This window comes from Peromyscus californicus, unplaced genomic scaffold (genome assembly GCF_007827085.1).
Source record: "Peromyscus californicus insignis strain IS unplaced genomic scaffold, ASM782708v3 Scaffold_6__1_contigs__length_162567912, whole genome shotgun sequence".
Lineage (NCBI taxonomy): Eukaryota > Metazoa > Chordata > Mammalia > Rodentia > Cricetidae > Peromyscus > Peromyscus californicus.
In genome coordinates, this window is record NW_026294584.1 from 111,271,969 (window position 1) to 111,286,476 (window position 14,508).

General features: G+C 37.7%; 1 long non-coding RNA gene across 8 annotated transcripts in view; it reads right to left on the reverse strand.

Moving 5' to 3' along the window:
- Positions 1–14,508, reverse strand: part of LOC128100120 (uncharacterized) — a 128,496-nt gene that overhangs the window by 93,767 nt on the left and 20,221 nt on the right. For 7 of the 8 annotated variants that reach the window (XR_008214667.1, XR_008214670.1, XR_008214668.1 and 4 more), the window contains exon 3: positions 3,860–3,940. This is a non-coding gene — a long non-coding RNA (uncharacterized LOC128100120). Of the gene's footprint in view, positions 1–3,859; positions 3,941–4,704; positions 9,825–14,508 lie in introns of those variants that run through there. The other variant, XR_008214672.1, reaches the window with a different exon arrangement.

Here is a 14,508-nt window from a genome sequence, read left to right on the forward strand (position 1 = left end):
AATAGACTTCCCATGTATTATGCAAACGGAATGCTTTACAGACTTGTCACAGATGGCAGTTGGAAGTGACTATTGGCTGATCACTCCTTACCACTTTCTTTTTAAAAATGACAAGCTTTATCAGCCTACCCATAATCCCTAAGTTGAGCATAAACTACAAAATTAAAAGAAATTTGGAAAGAATTCTGCAGGGAAGGAGTGACAGTGTGGCTGGGTTTTAGTCATGTCCTCCAAGTCCTTGTCTTAGGGGCTCGATCCCTATGCATGGGTTTGGGAAGTGGGACCTGGTGACTGGTGGTTCTGTTGTGAGCAAGAAGCCCTAGTGAGTGAATCAGTGCTGCTGTCAGAGGAGTGGATTGCTTAATCACAAAAAGCAAGGTGTTTTGTTTGTTTGTTTTGCAAGATTAAGTCTGACTCTCTTACCTATTCTCCTGCACGTGCCCACTTCCCAGTCCCTTTCCACCATGTCATGACGCAGCTTGAGTGTCCTTGCACTGTGCCATCACTGTGTTCTTATCCTCCCCTGCCTCCATAATTGTCAGCGTCTCTTCTTTATAAATTTTCTTTACCATCCAATCTATGGTCTTCTCCAATTCAACAGAAAGTGCTATAGAGAATGTTCTTCAAAGAATGACTAGGAGAAAAGATTTCCTTATGTGGCAATGGAACAAAATTTCAAACCTCCTCATTGAAGTTTTGATTATTGGGAAGTATAAATATTCAAAAGATCTGGGGCTGTGTATGTCCTACGGGGAGCTGTGTACTGATTGCTACCAGAACTGTAAGTCTAATTGTCACCTCCCAGTCTCTAATGTTCTCCCAGATCAGTTTTGGTTACCTTCCACCCTCACCCCAAAACTTATTGTCTCTTGAAGCTGCCACTTATATCTCCTGCAGTAGCAGCAGCTCACATCTATTGACTTGTCTCCTAAAAGACAGCCTTTGCTCCACTTATATTGACTGTTCTTTTCATTTATCTGGCTGACCTGAACATCTCCATGTAATTTCAACTCATTTGTCAAAAGAGCCCTCTCTTTTCAATGAAAGGAATTTGGCTGAAGGACTCTGGTTATAGAAGTCCAGGCAGAAACAGGGTTCTTGACAGGACAGGAAGAAGTTCCTTGGAAATCATGAGCAAGAAGCTCCATGGTGCCAAGGCCTCAAAGGGAATGACACTGGAAAAGGAATCGGTGTTGAATCTCTTCAGGGAGTGCCACCAGCTACGGAGTCCACAGACTCTACCCCAGTGCTCCCTGGTGACACTGTAGTAGCCTTTTAAGTGCCCTTCATTTTTGGTCCTGTTACCAACCTAGTCAATGTTCTCTAAATCCACATCTTGGAAGCAAACTGTTAACCCACAATGTCAATGTCCAGCAGGAGAAAGATGATAGCTGACCTCCTTTGAGGCATTGTTCATTCCTGCTCTGATCAGCTGTACTGGCATTCATGCATACTGAGGCAAGAAGATGGAGAAAAAGTATCACACAGAGTTTCAGTGACAGGAGTTGGTAGACGAATTTCTCAATGGTCTTATTAAATAAAAAAACATGGAGCCAAATACAGGGGTGAAAGCCTTAGAGAGATCAGGGAAATAGGGAAAGCCACCAGCCAACCTTACCTCACCAACTCTGCAGCTCTCAAATGTGAGTTACTTCCTGTCTACCCAGGCCTTTATTGTCTTGTTGTTCTGCCCTCTTATTGACTCTTAGCCCAGCTACCTCACTTCCTTGTCACTGTCTGTCTGTACAGACCTCCAGGTCTCTATGGTTGGTACTAGGATTAATGGTGTGTGTCACCACACTTGGCTGTGTTCCCTAGTATGGCCTTGAACACGCAGAGACCCTGCCTGATAAGTGATAGCATTAAGAGCGTGTGCTGCCTGACTTTTTGTTCACTTAAAATGGCTGGCCTTTCCCCCTGATCTCCAGGCAAGCTTTATTAAAGCACAAACAAAATATCACCACATTTCCCGTTTTTTATTTTTGCTAATAAAAATAAAAAAATTAAAAAAGTTATAACTAATATAAGAAAAACTATATATACAATAAGTACAATAACTATATATAATATATACATGCCATAAATACATCAACAATGTCTAGTCCATTTGCATTTGACAAATTCAGAGAAAATATTTCATTATCTATTCTATTTGGTGAGTCCAATTCACTTTCTATCCTAACATATTACCAACAGAAAACTATCTTATTATGTCTTTCAAACTTATATACTTAACACCTCTTAGTGAGTTTGTTTTCTGAATGTCTTAACAAGGAAAACTGTAACTATAACTATTCTTCAACTCCCTCGGAGACCCAAGAAGGAAATAATATTACCTAGTAAAACAGGAAGTGCAAACAAGCAACTTCCAAAAAAATGTGAGTTGACAGAAACAGCCAGATGCCTGGACAGTCACCCGAGGTTTCTCTGCACATTGGGGCATCATCTTCAGCCTACAGGCTTAGCAAATTTGACAGACTGATTTGTGAAGTAGGATGTACACAAGACCTACAGTTCGACCTCACATTCGGTGTGAGTAGTCCATGTACCAGATAAATCTGAATTCCACCAGTGTCCTGTCATGATTCAGGATTTTAAATTCTGGAAATTGCTGGTGTTTTTGGAATTCAGCTGCCCATTCTTCTAGGCTTGTGGGTGGCTTCAACTCCTTTATTAAATGCCAGTCTACCATTGAGAAGTTAGACTCCATCAGCCTAGTTACTCTTCAAGAAGAACTGTTTCAGCTACTGTTCCCTGCACACCAGAAGCCATCAGTCCATTGCCTGTTCAGCTGCCTTCGAAGAAAGGGGCATTGTACCTTTTCTGGATTGCAAAGCCACTTCAATGATGGTGCCATATTGTCTTGGCCACAGAGGATGCCTATTGCCAAAGCTGCAACCACACTTGGCAAGGATCGGTAGTCCTTTGTTTTGTGTCCTGTTTGTCCATTTTGGATATCATACTGTCAGCAGTTGATTTGAGGGCCCTTTATTGCTCAGTGGCTAACTTTTGCCACAGTGAAAGTTAACTCCATATGCAGTTTCTTCAATGCCCATATCTTCTCTGAAGTAGATTGGTGCTGCCAGGAGCCGGCATGGCTCATAGTCATAAAAAAAATCTGTTATTTAAACATTTTAAATGTCATATTCTGTAGATCTCTGAAGGATTTGAAGATGACCTGTCTATCTAAAATATATCTCTGCTTGATCTTGGAATATACCTAATAAGACTATAAGTTTGATTATAATGTCTAACTACTAACTTTCATTTCTTTATATCCTAATATTTGGTAATATTCAAGGATTAGCAAATTTGCATTACATTGTTAAATGAACTATATAGGTACAACATCCTGAACAAGATTAGAAATATATGTACAGCATTTTCTAACAATAGCAATCACAATATATCTAATTTGTGTACAATATATAAAAATCCAATCCAATGTAAAGTATTTAAAACTAATAGTTGTCTTTTAAAAGTAGGTTCAGTAATCTACCTTTTTATCTATATCATATCTATATCCTCTTTTTTTTCTTTTCAGAGTAGATTCAATAATCTACCTCTTATCTATATCCTCTTTGTTTTAAACAAAAACCTTAAATCTAATCTCTTTTCTTTAGCCCTTTTTTTGACCATTAACAACAACATCTTGTAATCAACCCTCCTAAACAATGACAGCTATCCCAAACCTGAAACCCACTGAAAGACTAAAAACCACCCACCCCACCTCTTGGGAATATGGGTGTCCTGTTCTTAAATCAACCTGAAATACAACTTGAGATGTATTAATTCATCTTTATAAACTATGTAACATAAGATGCATAATATTTCTCATCACAGCAAAATTTTTCCTTACCTGGATCCAATAAAAGGTTATCTTTCCCCGGGGAAAAAAAAAATTACTTCCTGCTGTGGGTGAAGGCATCTTTAGGGGATCCTGAAAAGACAAATTTTGGGTTAATTGTCAAGTTCCAGAGTGGTAGCTGTATCATTTGTTGTCCAGTCTCTGCATAATGCAAAAGTGCAGGGCTTATCTCAAGTCATCCCTCAAATAGTCAGTGAGGCTAGATCATCTCAGCTAGCCATCTCGAAATTGTCCTGAGCAGTTTGTATTTCAAAGCCAATCTTTTGGTGATGTTTGTCAGTTTAGTGGGATTATTATTGTCCACATGGAATCATCATTGTGAGGCTCCATTATCTTTATGGAAACTTCAAATTCACTGTTAGGCCTGGTCATGGTTCCATGAAGAAAACTGATAGAGACTCAAACACAAAAAACATGTATAGGCAGCTAAATGAAGCCTTTTTTTCTAGAATTAATTAGTACTCTATATGACCATTAATATCACAATGAAAGTTTAAAATATACATATTTTAATCTTATAAATTTTGATATAAAACTCATACCCTAAGAAAAGTTTAAAGAATCAAAACAGAATCAAAGAATTGAGATTAGTTACAATAGAATAGTCCCTTAATTTTTTGGTTTTCTTTTGTCCCATATCAGATGGCTCTTTATTCTGACATGCTACAGAGATTTTGCATTTTTCTTTTAACAACATACTTGGATTTAAAGAAAGAGAGAGCCATTCTTCAACTCCAAAGCCAGTTTTAATTTTTAATTTAACTGGGACTACATAAAGACCATTTGTGTTAAGTGTCTGTTGAGAAGAGCAGAAACAAACATTTAGGAAGACTTACGAAATTTTATAGGTAATATACCAATAGGCCAATTTACTCTTTTTCTTGGCATATTTTTTCTGGATGATTTGTCCTTTTTTATTCAGATATCTCATTTGTCCAGTGTTCTTCAGATTCCTTAGCCTTCATTCTCCTGAAAGACAAAAACAAAAACCCTTCCCCAAGCCTAACTTTGGGTAGGTTCCCTTCTGGTAAGTTATATCTGATTAAATGAAAAGCATTTGTTAGAGGTATAAACTAGTTTAAATTGGATGGTCATGCTGGTTGATGAACTATCACCACTTCTAATTAAGAAGTCTCTCTTGTTCAAATTGGACCTTTATCAATTTTGATAGTATCCACAGCTTATCTTCTCCTGTAGAAACAAAAGCAAAATCTTGTCCCCAACGTAACACATATCCTGGTTTCCATTCTGAGGTCAGCACATCTTTAAAATAGATAGGCTGATTTAATTCTGTAGTTTTTTCTATTATTCAATGTCTCTCTGCAGCTGTTGTTCCTTTCTCATTAGCACTGAGAAATTCAAAGTTAATAGAGCATTATGTAATCTATTTCTGGGGGGTTTTGTTACCCCCTTCTGTTTATTTAGCATGTCCTTTAGAGTTTGATTTTATTTTTCTATGACTGCTTGGCCTGTAGGAATATGTGGTATACCTGTAATATGCTTTATATTGTATAAGCAAACTGTTTCATTTTAACAGAGACATATGATGGAGCATTTTCAGTTTTAATTTGTGCAGGTATACCCATGATGGCCATAACTTCTGGCAAATGAATGATTACAGAATCAGCTTTTTCAGAACCCAAAGCAGTTGCCCATTGAAATCCTGAATAAGTATCAATGGTATGGTGTATATATTTCAGTTTCCCATATTCTGCAAAGTGAAACACATCCATCTGCCAGATTTCATTCCTCTGAGTACCCTTTGGGTTACATCCTGCTGGTAATGATGTCAGATTGTAAAAGGAACAAGTAGGACATTTCCTTGGCTTGTTGCCAGGTTATGGAAAAACCGTTTTTTAAGCCTTTACTACTGGCATGATGTTTTTTTATGAAATTCTGAGGCCTCCAGCACATTTCCTATCAATAATTTATCAATCTCATCATTACCTTGTACTAGAGGGCCGGCAGACCCATATGGGATTGGATGTGAGTTATATATAAATGATGCTGCCCATTCCTTATTATATCTTGTAACTGAATAAATAATAAAGTTGATTCTAACTCATTAGGAATAAATTCTGCAGTCTCAATATGTAATACCACTCTTTTAGCATAGTCAGTAACTACGTTGAGAGGTTCAGAAAAATCCATTAATACCAATAGAATACCATACAATTCTGATTTTTGAACCAAATTATAAGGACTTTGAGCCATTTTACTTAAATTTTCTGATTTGTAACCTGCCTTTCCTTGTTTGTTTGCATCTCTATAAAATGTATGGGCTTCAGATATAGGTGTTTCCTGAACAATTTGAGGCAGAATCCAATCAGATCTCTTTATAAGTTGAATTCTATCACTTTTGAGATGTTTGCTGTTAATCTCTCTCAAAAAATTACTGCAAGCTCTTTGCCAAGGTTCAGTTTCTTCCCATTATTTTTCAATTTCATCCTTAGTTAAAAGTATGACGATTTCTGCTGGGTCTATTCCTGCTAATTGACAAAGTCACAATTTTCCTTTTAAAATCAAGTCAGAGATCTTTTCCACATAAATTTTTAATTTTTTACTCTGTTTATTTGGTAGAAAAATACATTCCAATGTAATATCTTCCTTCTGCATTAAAATTACTGTAGGAGAATGCTTAGAGGGTAAAATAACCAAAATGCGGTCAAGCTTTGGATCTACGCAATCCACATGTCCTTCCTGTACTTTCTTTTCCATCAAGGCCAATCATCTCTCAGCTTCAGCTGATAATTCTCTTGGACTATTTAAGTCCTTGTTACCTTCTAAGGTTTTGAACAAATTACTCAGTTTATCATTTTTTACCCCAGCAATACTTTGTAGATGGGAAATGTCTCCGAATAATCTCTGAAAGTCATTAAGAGTCTGTAATCAATTTCTCCTAATTTGCCCCTTTTGGGGTCTAAGTTTCTGTAGACCTATTTTACATCCTAAATAATTAATAGAATCTCCTCTTTATCATTTCAGGAGTAATTTGTAATCCTCAACAGGGCAAAATTTTCTTTACTTCTTTAAACATTCTTTGTAAAGTATCTGGACTTGAATCAGCTAGTAAAATATTGTTCATGTAATGATAAATTATAGATTTAGGAAATTGTTTATGTATTACTTCCAATGGCTGTTGTACAAAATATTGGCACAGGGTTGGGCTATATAACATTTCCTGTGGGAGAATCCTCCATTGATATCTCTTAACCAGCTGAGAATTACTATAAGTAGACACTGTGAAGGCAAATCTTTCTCTGTCCTTTTCTTGTAAGGGTATTGAAAAGAAACAGTATTTTAAATCAATAACTATAAGAGACTGCCCTTTAGGTAACAGAGTAGACAAAGTAATTCCAGATTGTAGAGAGCCCATAGGCTGAATTACTTTGTTAATTGTTCTTAGGTCTGTTACCATTCTCCATTTACAAGATTTCTTTTTAATAACAAATACAGGAGAATTCCAAGGGCTGGTGAAAACCTGCAGTTTCTCTGTTGTTAAAGGCCATTGCTGAACCCACATAGGCTTGTCTGTTAACCATTTTAAAGGTAGAGCTGCTGGTGTTTTTGAAAGATCAGCAGTTGTTGTACCTTGTTCTTGTACAATCTGGATGTTTGGTTACTGCTCTTTATAATAATAATACCTCCTAATATTTCTCTCAGAAACATGCGTTAGTTTATGATTTGTTTCTGAGGTTGGAGGAATGTTAATATGAGTATTCTATTGTTGTAATAGATTGTGGCCCCATAAATTCATGGTTATATTAGCTACATATTGCTTTAATTTTCCTCTCTGTCTTTCTGGTACTATACATTCAAGCCATATTGTGCTCTGTTTCACTTGAGATAATGTTTCAATCCATACTAGCTGAACATTTACCTTCTGAAGAGGCCAGTTTGGATGCCAAAATTCTGGTGCAATTATTGTAACATCTGCACCTGTGTCTACTAAACCACCCAAGAAAACGTCATTTATTCGTATTTTTAATTTTGATCTTTGCTCATTTATAGAAGTTTGCCAAAAAATTCACTTTATGGTTTCTCCTGAATTTCCTATTCTCTCTGCTACAGCTAGTCTACCACCCCAAGCAGCCAGGTTTATTTCAATAGGCATTTGGTTATTTAATTGCTCTGAGAAGGGGTTTATTCTATGATGGCAGGAAAGGTCTGAACTAAATTTGCTATGGGGGCCTGAATGAGGCCCCTCTGGGAGTTTCCTGAGGGCACAGGCAAAGGATTACATTGTCTGTCCCTTGTTGATCTCCATTGGTTGGTCCAATGTTTACCCTTACCACACCTTCTGCATACTCCAGAAGGGAGGGGCATTCTGTTGCTCTTTTTCCTTGAATAATCATTCTTTCTAGGAACACCCTATTTATACTCCCTTTTCAAATGACTTTGTTTACCATATCCAAAACATCTGATATTATTTTTCCTCAAAACTTTTGAAATCACCTCTCCTATCCACATCTCACCATGGTCATGAAACTCAATATTAATTGTGTCCCTAATCCAATCCTCCAAGGGTGATGATCTTGCTTCTAACAGCCTGATTATTCTTTTGAATCCTGCATTCGCATTCTCAAAAGCAAAAGATTCAATTATTATCTGTCTAGCTTCTGAATTTGGTATCATTCTATTTACTGCTGAAGACAGCCTTTGTAAGAAATCTGTGAAGGATGCTCTGGGGCCCTGTATAACTTTTGTAAATGATTCAATTTTCTTTTCTGCTTCCTCAATTCTATCCCATGCTTTCATGACTGCCATGTGGCATAGAATTAAGATTTGGTTACCATATAAACATTGTCTTTATATATCAGTGTATTTGTCTTCACCAAGAAGCTGATCCTGGGAAATTTCCACACCTCTAGTCTCACATTGTTGCTCTATTGTTTTAGTCTCCTCTTTGAAACATGTTCTCCATTGTAATTGTACCCTTGCCTCTAGGACTGCTGTAACTAATTCTTTCCAGTCCTGAGGGACAATTCTATTAAAAGTTGACCATGAGTTTAACATCTACTTTACAAATGGAGAATCAGTGTTTTATTAAACCAGTGTACAAAGCATTATCCCATAGCAGCATACCATATGTGAGTATAGCTTCTTTAAATCCCCTTAAATCTAACATTTCCACTGGAGTCCAATTAGCTTATACATGCCCTTGAGCAGGTAGTTCCTGTAAAGTTACTGGATAGATTAAGTTTGGTTGTTTGAAAACAGACTGTCTTTCTGTAACCATATAATTCAATCCTGAAATAATTTCACCTTTAAATTCTCCTGTCTAGATCTGAATTTCTCTATAATTCATTTTAACAGGTTTTTCTAAAGCTTTTATCTTGGCTCTGAAATTGACTGACCTTTTTAATATAAATTAAAAGTGATTAAACAAATAATATTGATAATTGATGTTACATACATCCCATCAACATTAATTATTCTCTCATTTAATTGTTCCCTTGTCAGACTGCCTAATGTGTTATCAAACAGAGACCAAATTCATTCCCTTGTAAAAATGTTTCCCATTTTTTAATGTGGGGAAAAAAAATCTCTTAACTAATTTCATCCTTTAAGATATCTTAATTGACTTACCAAATCTGTCAGCTGTACAGAACAGTAGAAGTCTGAGGGAATTTCAAAGCAGCTACCTAGTGTGGTGGTAGTAAGGGAAATAGGGAAAACCATCAGCCAACTTTACCTCACCAACTCTGCAGCTTCCAAATACAAGCTACTTCCTGTCTACCCACACCTTTATTACCTTGTTGTTTTACTCTCTCATTGGCTATGTTAGCCCAGCTGCCTCACTTCCTTATCACTGTCTGTCTGTACAGACCTCCAGGTTTCTATGGTTAGTACTGGGATTAAAGGTGTGTGTCACCACACTTGACTGTGTTCCCTAGTATGGCCTTGAACACACAGAGACCCTGCCTGATAAGTGATAGCATTAAGGGCGTGTGCTGCCTGATCTCCAGGCAAGCTTTATTAAAGCACAAATAAAATAGCACCACATCTCAGCACAAATAAAATATCACCACAGAAGTTTGAGAAGGTGTGGGATATCTTATAAGACAATATAGTCACAGGCATGTACCCAGGGATCATTCCAGATTGCTAATGAGGTATTTCAGAAAAGATGACTTTTTGGAAAGGGCTAAAGATAAATGTTATATTTCACTTATAGTCAAATTTTATTGAATGAACATTTAGTTGGCCCAATGTGTGTTTCTGATAGTGGTTGGAAAGTAGAGGACATAACACATATGGTCTGTGTATATGTCACTGTGTATGTATGTGTGCACTCGAGAGAAAGGGAAAAGGGAGAATGTGTATTCACACCACGGGAATAGGAAAGCAAGCATTATAATTTTTCAGAGCAGTACTCCCCAGCCCCCACTGTATAGAAATAATCTGTATAGAAAAAGATACAGATTATAAAATGTACATGGCTAGTTGAAAGGCATGTAGTTGTTAAGTGACAAAATGTACTCAGACCAGAAGATTCCCAAGCCAAGGAGCTTTATAACCCTATAGCATGATATTTTTATCTCTAGACATGGTCTTTACTAATTGAAACAGGACTGCATATCTATTGTACTTTTCCATTTCATGAGCAGTCCTTATGGCTCAGGCTCTGGCACAAAGGTTATCACCCCAAAGAGCTGTGGGTCATTCCCTTCAGAACATCCCACCCTGTGCCCAAGTGGTCAATTCCATTATGATTTTGATTGTTGTCTATTACTCGTGTGTGTAATCACTTTGTATATCTGTTTCTACACCTTTCTCCTCAATAAAATATGAAGTTTCATGAAGACAGAAATTGCTTTTCTTTCTCATGTTTGCCTCCTTCTTCCTACAATCCTGTTCAGTATACAGGAGGCACATGTAAATAACTACTCATACTCCTGTGTGTTCAATAAATGAGAATATAATGATTAGTGTTGGGGTGGTGGACACAGAAGGACTTGTTTTGACCACATGATTATTGAGGTGTTACAAAGATTAATCTTCCTCTGGCTCTTGATTTTTCTAAAAAATTCCTCCCTGGCTTGCATATGGTATTATTATTTCTACCTAAAACAAAAATGGGAACTCACTGCAAAGAGATCCAGAAACATCTGACTCAGATGTGACTACCTGTGTGGGTGTGTTCCACACAAACTGTGATATGACAGAGCCACTTGGCTTACAGATGCCACATCCCAAATACCCTCTTTGTTTGTGGATATTCCTGGAACTTTGTGACAGGAAGAAGTGTTCATTCTTATTTCTGGCTCTGGCAGCCTGCAGAAGCTCCCTGTCACTGCTGTAGGCAGGTTGCAGACAGGGTCTACTGTTTATTGCCCTATCTATCAAGTCCTATTTATTTTTAAAATAAACTTTTAAGTGTACTGTAAACTTCCTTCACAAACAGATTTGTCCTCCTCTTTTACACTTGACAAAGCCTCTAAAAATAATAGTAACTCTGTCTCATAAATATTTGAACCTGAACCTTTTAAGAAAGAATTATACTTAAGGTACTCAAGAATAGGGAAGGTCTCTGTCTAAAACCTGCCCTCCACCTATTCATTTCTCCATCTCTTTCCATCTTATTTCCTTCTTCCAACCTTTCTTTCATCCCTACCTTCCTTTTATTCTCCTTATATTATCTTACGGGAGATTCTGTACTGTACCCTGGATCCAAATCTAGCTAAAGACTCACACTACTCTTAAGTACTGTGGTATTACATAAATGTGTTTTATTAAAAAGGCAAAAGGGATTCCTATTTTTCAGCTCATCAAACCTAAACATTGTAAATCCATTACTTGGTCCTCTGTCATGTAAACCTAGAATCCCATTCAACCACACAATGCAGCGCTGATTAGAAAGGACATTGACATGAGAGAACATAAAGGAGTTTGGTGTTTAGAGTCATACTCACTTTGATTCCATTTATACTTCTTAGTGTCAAGCCTTCAGGAAGTCTCCTATCTTTCCACACTGTACTCCCTCATGGGAAATGTGAGGCTAATAATAATCCTTTGGGTGAGTATTCAGGGCATTTTCTAAATATTTCCAACTCTTCCTCTTCTAAGTATATCCCATTAGCCCTTTGTTTAGACAGTTTGTATGATTTGTTAAAGCTTATGGAATGGAAGGCAGATCATAGTTTGCAAACTCTTTCTTTAACCCTAATCTTAGGGATGGAGAGATGGCTCAGTAGTTAAGAACACTTGCTGATGTTCAGGGAACTCAACTTTGGTTCCCAGCACCTGTACCAGGCAGTTCACACCCACTCATAATTCTTATTTCAAGGGATCCAGTGGTTTCTTCTGGGCTCTGTGGGTACTGCACACATATGGTGCACATGCATAGGCACATATATATTCATAAAATAAATCTTTTAAAAATCCCCTTATCTCCTCCATTTCTACCTTTTAGCCTCTGTCTGTCTTTCTGTTTGTCTGTCTATCTACCTACCCATCCTCCCCGTGTGTGTGTGTGTGTGTGTGTGTGTGTGTGTGTGTGTCTGTAAGAAAACAGGTTTACTGAGAACACTGCAAGGGGCAGCGGGCTGTTAATAACAATAGTACTGCCTGTATCTAGTTTTTCTCCTTTACCTGTCGGTCTGCTTGTATTCTCCATAATCATGGATAGACATTTACATAGATTAAAAAAACAAATAAAATTTAAAAAAAGATTCTAGTAGCCCAGAAAGTCAATTTCTTTCTGTGTAAGGATCTTCTTTGGTCATGTTCCCACATTTGGACCATTATCTGGTGATAAAGCACAGGAATTCCTAATTGGACAAGCTTAAGTCATGTGACTGAGATCCATGAGGCCTTAGAACTAACCCAGGGAGCATAGGGGAGAGATTAGGATACTTAGTAATCATTTCAGGATATTCATTACTAATCTCTTTTTTTAAAAAAAAATCTTATAGAAAGACAGGTGAGAACATAGTAAGAGAACCAGCCCCTTCACCGTGAGCTTTATACTTCAGAGTCAATCTCCATGGACATTCCTCATTGACTTCCTGTGGCTCAGAAACAAGAATATTGGCTGAGACTTCTTGTGGTTGCATGTGAGAAGTAGAAACAAAACTTCCAAGGTAGGCTCTTAGGCTTCTAGTTGAAGCCCTTGGCCTTAGAGGTATCATATACTTAGGTGGGTAAAACTCATCCCCCATGCCGGGCGGTGGTGGCGCACGCCTTTAATCCCAGCACTCGGGAGGCAGAGCCAGGCGGATCTCTGTGAGTTCGAGGCCAGCCTGGACTACCAAGTGAGTTCCAGGAAAGGCGCAAAGCTACACAGAGAAACCCTGTCTCGAAAAACCAAAAAAAAAAAAAAAAAAAAAAACTCATCTCCCAACCATTAGAGGGGACACAAAATGGACAATCTCTAGTTGACTTGTGAACGTTTCCCAATGATACTGGGAAAGTCACTAAATATCACCAATGTAATAAACAAAGCATTACAATGCTCTGTGAGCCAGAAACTTCTGGCAGTTATTTGAATTCTACTTTGTAATGTTCGAAACACTTGCAAATTCCTAATGTGAAATGTTACAATAGAGGAAAACTGACTTGCGGTTCTTGGCCATGCAAGTTGGCTGCTGTGGATATGTGTTGGGCACTGAAAAGCTGAGGCAATTTCATATACCAGTTCTTCTATTTTCACTTGGCTCAGAAAATTCATGAAATTATACAAATCCCTGAAATCTAATATTTTTATGTGATAAAATTGTGTAAGAGGAGGGGGTGGAAGAGAAGTTTGGAAAATATGATGACAGATGGCAAGTGGGCTCAGGCACATAGCGTTCCTATATATAGGGGAGGGGACAATCTGGTTAATCAAGGGGAGGGGGAGCATTTTTAAATTTAGATCCAAGTATTTTATATATTCAGCAACATCATGTGTAGTGTAAAAGTGTACTGAAGCGGCTGAGCTGGGTAGAATTTTTAATGTTTTTCTTGATTGGGGGTGAGCTGTGTGATCTATATTTTCAACAGCTTTACATATTATTTCATGGTGTCTACATCTGAAAACCAAATTGCCTCCATAGGTTTGGGGGTATGTCTTTTGAGAAAGAATTGAGAATATCTATTTCTAGAGAGAGTTTCTTCTAAGGAAATCTAAAGGCATTTCAAAGACTATGGTCATCACAACTAACTTAGCACATTGGAACGTTTAGGCAAATATTCTCAATGAAGATGATTCTGGAGCTTGAGTGGAGCGAGCAATAGTGTAGCAGTGAAGACTTTTGAGAGCCACACCAGCTTTACATAACTCAGGACGGGAAGACTGCATCACCTTGCATACACCACTTCAGATCTTTGGATCCTAATTTATTTATTTTAAAAAATGAGAGTTTGTGGGCCGAGGAGATGGCTCAGTACATTAAGTACCCGAGTTTAGATTTTCAGAATCCACATAAAGCCAGACGTGGCAGCATGAATCTGTAATTTTAGCACTCCTGCAGTGGGATGGGAGGCAGAGATAGGAGCATCTCTGGAAGCTCATGGTCCAGCCAGAACAGGTAGTTCAGAATGAAATAACAAGAGAAGGTGAGGACTGGTACCCCAAATCTAAGTGCCTTATCCTCTCTCTAGAAGGAACACTCTGGTGTTGAGGGGACATTGGAGTTGGTTTTCCTAAACAAAGG